The sequence below is a fragment of the Marmota flaviventris genome, chromosome 2 (genome assembly GCF_047511675.1).
Source record: "Marmota flaviventris isolate mMarFla1 chromosome 2, mMarFla1.hap1, whole genome shotgun sequence".
NCBI classification, from domain to species: domain Eukaryota; kingdom Metazoa; phylum Chordata; class Mammalia; order Rodentia; family Sciuridae; genus Marmota; species Marmota flaviventris.
Window position 1 is genome coordinate 34,293,230 of NC_092499.1, and position 6,884 is coordinate 34,300,113.

Here is a 6,884-nt window from a genome sequence, read left to right on the forward strand (position 1 = left end):
ATAGCTATTTGTAGCATTATAATATTATAATATCCATGATATTATATGGATATTTGTGACATTGAATGACACATCCAACAATTCTTTATGCTTGTTGCATGAGTGATGGATTTGAAGAGCTGAATAATAGCATTAGTATGGTTATTGCCTCAAGTTAAGCCTACTCCTCAGCTCGTTTATTACACTAATAGAAGAAAAAAGTAGGATAAATTAGAAATATTTTATCAATTTTATAAATATTTTAACTTATACTCTATTATTAGTGAGAAAGTTCTGCTAAAATGATAAAAACAAAAGACTGTGAAAGAGAATATGACCTCCAATAGTCAGAGACATGCTGGTGTATTTTATGCAAGGACACGTTTGCTTTATTGATCCTTGGTCAGTGCTCATCTTCTGTGGACAATGAGCTCCTGGAGACTCTCAAGAGAAACAGTTAAGATAGTTAATGTGAATAACAAAGATCCTGTAATTTTACTATGGATGTCCTAATAGTTGGTAAAATGCAACCAAAGATGAATTCCTTGTACTTTTTTTTTTAAAGAGAGAGAGAGAATTTTAATATTTATTTTTTAGTTTTCGGCGGACACAACATCTTTGTTTTTTTGTTTTGTTTTTTTTTTCTTTCTTTAATTTTTATTGTTGGTTGTTCAAAACATTACATAGTTCTTGACAAATCATATTTCACACTTTGATTCAAGTGGGTTATGAACTCCCATTTTTACCCCGGATACAGATTGCAGCATCACATCGGTTACACATCCACTGTTTTACATATTGCTATACTAGTGTCTGTTGTATTCTGCTGCCTTTCCTATCCTCTACTACCCCCCATCCCATCCCCTCCCATCTTCTCTCTTTACCCCATCTACTGTAATTCATTTCTCCCCCTGACACAACATCTTTGATTGTATGTGGTGCTGAGGATCGAACCTGGGCTGCACACATGCAAGGCGAGCGTGCTACCACTTGAGCCACATCCCAGCCCGAATTCCTTGTACTTTATCTGCTGAACTGGTAGTCAATAGACTCCAATAAAATCAGTTCTATAACATTCAGAGGCAGTATTTCTCTGGTATTGCTTTACGAATACCAGGTCTTCTGGTTTAGGTCATTTAAAGGCTGATTAATATGAAAGGAAGGTAAGACAACCAGTTTGGCATGTTGATGAAAGAATGGAGTACCATGAGTTCATTTATGTAGCTCATTTTGTACAAGAATGGGATATGTATAATTTGGGAATTACATGTACCTGCTGGTGACCAGTTCACAGTCAGAATGACATGCAACTTTGTGAGGAGGAACAATGCAGACCTATGAAAACTAAAGGAAAAATGCATCACCAATGCTGGGTGGGTTAAAACGAGTCTGCTACAACAATTATTTTTAGTTTTAATGTCTCATTTTTTGGTTCCCTATTTTCAGAAGATAGGGAGGTGATAAGAAAAGAGAAATTTCTCAGTAAGGGAAATACCTTACACATCTGTTTCAGAAAAATATGCTCCTTCTATGTGGATAACTGAAGTGAAACAAGAAGGAAAAACAAAGTCACATTGATTTTTAGTCATTGTGAGTGGCTGTTTGATAGGAGAGTGCTTCAATCCATGTCATCAATAAAAATAAGTGCTATTATGATATATGTCATGCAGTGACAGTTGTTGAGACAGTTGTTGAGAAAATAATAAATGTATTCGGCAGAGCCTAATCAGAAGAGCAGACACCACATCCATTGTTTTATTTTATATGCAATTTATAAAATCCTTTGGAAGATATTTAAATGGACAGTATTCCTGTTGAGACCGCATCTTTACACTTTTTATGGGCTTTTGTTGATCACAGGAAAGGCACTCCCTGCTATGCTAGAAAAGTTTTCCTGTAAGGCTTCATTTATTTTTGCAGCCAATATGTCCCTGCTGTGATGGGTTGTCTCTGGGGACCTTAGCAAGTGTTCACTGGAGATCATTTGACTCCTCCAGGAGACTTTTCTGGCTTTGGTCCTCATTGACCAAACTTGTAGTGTTTGTCACTTGTAGTATTTCTTTGCACAATTGGGAATCAAGTTTTTGCATCCAAAAAGGACTTGTGGAGTTTTCAGTGGAACTTTTGTCAGAAAGTTGTGTTTAATTTAGCATGATCATCTGCTCAAGCATCACCCCTTCCCCAGTTTCTACAGTGTCTCTTTTAGTGTGGGCCTTTGTCTTCATGACAAAGAATCAAGTATATCAAGTATTTGGTGTCTATTTTCAGTAGGGACATATGAGATACATAAGGTTAAGAAAAGGTTAAAGAGATTAAGAATCTTCATTGTCCCTGTAGCATTTGGATGTTTTGAATTTCATTGAAACATATTAACATCATTATATATGTATATAGTTTTTTTGTAATTTGACCTTTTAAAGAAGAAGCCACAAGTTCATCAACATTAACTAATTTTACCTTTCCACATGGATGGAATTTCACACTGTAGTCTGGAGTAGTAGTTAAATGTCCTGACTATATTACATTTTTCAATTTTTAACATAAGACTTACTGAAAAAACAAATTACATTTAAAAATTTGCATGATAGTATCAGGTATCCATTCTGGTTATGGATAATTCTTGAATGACAAAAAGGAAATTACAAAATTTTCTTGAGTGAGAAGTCTATTTAGTTGAATCCTATGAGAAGAAATCAATAGTATCTCATAATTAGTAACCCTTCTCGTAGAAAAATGTTGGGTGTTTTTAGGGAACAAAACAATTGTATTGTATGTGATAGCATCAGATGTAATGGAGAGTTTAGTGTAAGGTTTGAAGATGCTTCAACCCATCCAGAGGATAAGCTTTGACTAATTGAGCAAGAAATGGGTGACGACAGGCAAAGGGTCTGTGTTCTTTGCCATGTTGTTGAGTGATGTCTCTATGGCATGTCCTTATCTTTAGTGTTCACAGGAAATGAAAGGTTTTTCACAATTTTTGATGCCATGATCAGCTCTTGTAGGGTGGTTTCTGGGGTCATCCAGGACACCTTTCCTGCAGAACTGGGCATATTTCTGTGGCCCATCAAGGTTCCCAGTTGAAACAAAAGGTTTAAAACCTTTAATTCAAAGGTTTAATAACTTAGTGACTAAACTTCGGTGTCTAATCTGGACTTTATGAACAGCTTAGCTGGGAAAATGAAATTGAGAAGAGATGGCGACCTTTACAATTGGACTCAATGTCCAAAGTTTTCATTCTAAATATTTTGGTGAAGAGAGTTTATTTTTTTTTTCTTCTCTTTAGGCCAAGATAGGCAATTGAACATGCACTGGAAGTGAGGGGGGATATTATTATATCCACAGGCAGATGAAAAGAACTGCAGTGACTAGTACACAGCTCAGATCTCTTGATAATGAGATGGATTTCTACCTTAGAATAAACAACATATTGAAAGTTTACACTTTCTCACCTTCACATCCATAAAAAGACCAGTAACTAGTGGTTTTTCTAGGGATATGTGGGGAATCTATACCACAAAGATGGAAACCCATTTATAGGTAGATAAAGGATAATTTTCTCCTAAAATAGTCACCATCTTTTAAAATATTTAATTCCACTTTCATTATAATATATTCCTGCCTGCTTTTTCAGTTCCATTGTTTTATTTGTTTTATTCAGTATCAATCTCAGAAAGATTTTTTTTTTTTTTTTTTTTGGTACTTGGGATTGAACTCTGGGGCATTCAACCACTGAGCCACATCCCCAGCCCTATTTTGTGTTTTATTTAGAGATAGTGTCTCACTGAGTTGCTTAGCACTTCAAAGTTGCTGAGGCTGGCTTTGAACTTGCCATCCTTCTGCCTCAGCCTCCTGAGTCTCTAGGATTACAGGCATGTACCACTATGCCAGGCTTAGATTTTTTTATAGTAAATTTTGTTACCTTTTTGGGTAAATCACTTCTCAGTAGTAATTTTTTGAAGAAGTTTTTGATGATTCTTGCACAATTATTTTTCAATATAAATGTTAAAAAAAATTCTGCCCCAATTTTTTCTTTTCAAATGACTCTCCATTAAAACAAAATATACAAAACTAAAAAAAAGAATGTTTGAGAACTGAAAAGTTGGATTTATATTCATTGAATATATTTGCACATGAAATAGCAACTTAGTTATTATCTTTTAATTCAGGAAAGAGCTAATTTTCTCAACTTGTAAAGTGTCATTCATGTTTTTCAATTTTATTTTGAAATTTCTTATATTTATCTTCAATTGAATTTCTTTCTTCAACTATGTGTATGCATTTTCAATTGAATTTTTTTCATGTGTCCATATTTTACCAGTATTCCATATACACAAAAGGCTATTTGAAAATATATCTGTGGTCATATAGCTAAGAGTTTTCTTCCTTTCATGGTTTGGTTAATTTGCAATATACATATAGTACCTAGGCAATGAGATCTTATTTTTGGAGCTAGCCTAACCTTAATACAACACTTAAAAAATAGCATAATAAAAAGTTTTAATTCTTGAACAGAGATGCAAATCTTTAAGAACTTCAAAAACAAGAGGCAGAATGTTTACAGAATAATGCAGTTTGACTTTTAAAAACTGTATTCACTCACGCATCCATTTATTTAAAATGATCATTGAATACCCAGTGTGTGACAGATTTTGACCTGAGAATTCATTTTAGTTAATGGCCTTTTTATAACCTCTAGCACAAAAAAAATAAAAACAAAACAAAACAAAAACTCAGTTTGTATAGTCTAAGTGTACCTGCCTTATACCAACCTTAAACATAAAATAATCAATAACTACTGGCTCTTAGAGGGGTGTTGTGAAGGGCAGAGCATGAAATCTCTCTTTTTTATGCACTTGTTTTTCTCATGACCATTACTCCAAAAGCATTTGATGTCAAAACGTTGGTCATTTTGCACATGCCAGGCCTTCTGTGCTCCATCAGTTTACCACAATACCAAGTCTTTATTCTCCCCAATTTCCTCCTTCCACCTCTAACTCCACTTTCTCATGCCCTATATTTGGGTTGGTGAAGGCTGAATGGATGGTTTCTGAGTGATCCTGTATTGTAACTTTCTTAAATTTCATTTGGAAGGCAGAGGTGTGAGTTGAAATATTAAAGAGAAGCATCTTCTACAATTTTTAAAAAACATTTTAAATTATGATAAAATCTGCTTAACATAAAGCTTACCACTCCATCATTTTTATGTGCACATTTCAGGGGTATTAAGTATAGTCACAGTTGTACAACCACCCATCTGTGCAACTGAAACTCTGTTCTCTACTGTTTTTTTTTTTTTTTCCAACCCAGGATCATCCCAACTTATTTTGCATTCTTGTCATGTATCAGAATAGAATTTGCAGCAAGTTTTACTGTGACAATCCCATACATGAATTTATTGAACTTTGATCCTGTCCCCTCTCCATTCTTTTGCTCTCCCTGGCACTGCACCATCATCTCTTCACAGTCCCTTCATCTTCTCTAATAGTCACTCTTCTACTCTCAGGTCTTTGTTTTTCTCCTCATTTGAGAGAAAACATGTAATGCTTGTTTTTCTGAATCTGGCTTCCAAACAATATGTGGACCTGAAATTCTTACTTAAGTCTGTATCTGTGATGTTATTACAGATTGACTCTGGACTCAGAAGCTCCTTTATCTGAATCTGTGGAGAGAGAACTCCAGGAAACACCGGCCCAAGCTTCCCTCCATATAAAAAGACCTTGAGGCCAGACCTACACTGGATACTATAGTTGGAAGCAGTGGTAAAATTTCAAAGTCAGCCTCAGCAATTTAGCAAGATGCTATCTTAAAAATAAAAAATAAAGATAACCAGGGCCAGGTTCAGTGGCACACCTGAAAACCCAGCATCTCAGGAGGCTGAGCCAAGAGAATCATGAGTTCAAAGCCAGCCTCAGCAAAAGTGAGGTGTTAAACAACTCAGTGACACCCTGTCTCTAAATAAAATACAAAATAGGGCTGGGGATGTGGCTCAGTGGTGAAATACACGCATTCAAATTGTAGTACCAAAAAAAAATAAAAAATAAAAAAAGCCTGTGTATACATCTCAGTGGCCAAACAACCCTAAATTCAAACCATATCAATATCTTCTAAACTACAGAGACACCCTGGGAAGCTCTACTAAAGCATTTTGATGTCAGATAGAGTCCTAAGAATAAGGAAGATCTTATAGGTTATGTTAGATGTACTTTAGATTTACAGAAGCCACCTGAAGATTGATGTGCATTTAGATGATGAGGGATGAAGACATAGTTCAGATTTCTGGAAGGAGTCCAGGAAATCATTCTCTCCAGTTTAGGCTTTGCCCACCAGGGGGTGCAGCTTTCTAACACTAGCTCACTTCCTGTGTGAATTGCAACAATAGGCTCATCTTTTCACTATGACTTCAACATTCTTCATGTTAAGAATCAAGAACATTATTTAGTTGACTCTCTAAAGATGGATACTTCTTCAGGCATAGTAATGGTGATGCTCTTAATACTTGGTGAGTCAAATGCTTTTTAAAATGGACTGTTTCTTCTATGATGCCAGCAAAGTTTTTAACCATAAATTTTTCTAAGAGTTTTATTACCAAGATGACCCAGATCTTCTCTCTCCTAGGAAGAACCCACGGAGACTCAGTGACCCAGATGGAAGGCCAAGTGACCATATCAGAAGGGGCTTTGTTGACTATAAACTGCACTTACTCTGCCACAAGGTACCCTACTCTTTTCTGGTATGTTCAATACCCTGGAGAAGGTCCACAGCTCCTCCTGAAAGCTGTGAAGGCCAATGATAAGGTCATCAACAAAGGTTTTGAAGCCACATACAATAAAGAAGCCACGTCCTTCCACCTGGAGAAAGCTTCTATTCAAGCATCAGACTCGGCTGTGTACTACTGTGCTCTGGGT

At 35.7% G+C, this 6,884-nt stretch overlaps 1 long non-coding RNA gene across 1 annotated transcript; it reads left to right on the forward strand.

The window, feature by feature from the left end:
• The first annotated feature begins 6,393 nt into the window (after nt 1–6,393).
• On the forward strand, nt 6,394–6,884 carry LOC114108170 (uncharacterized). The gene is made up of 2 exons (XR_011705754.1): nt 6,394–6,478; nt 6,595–6,884. It is a non-coding gene; the product is annotated as an uncharacterized lncRNA (long non-coding RNA).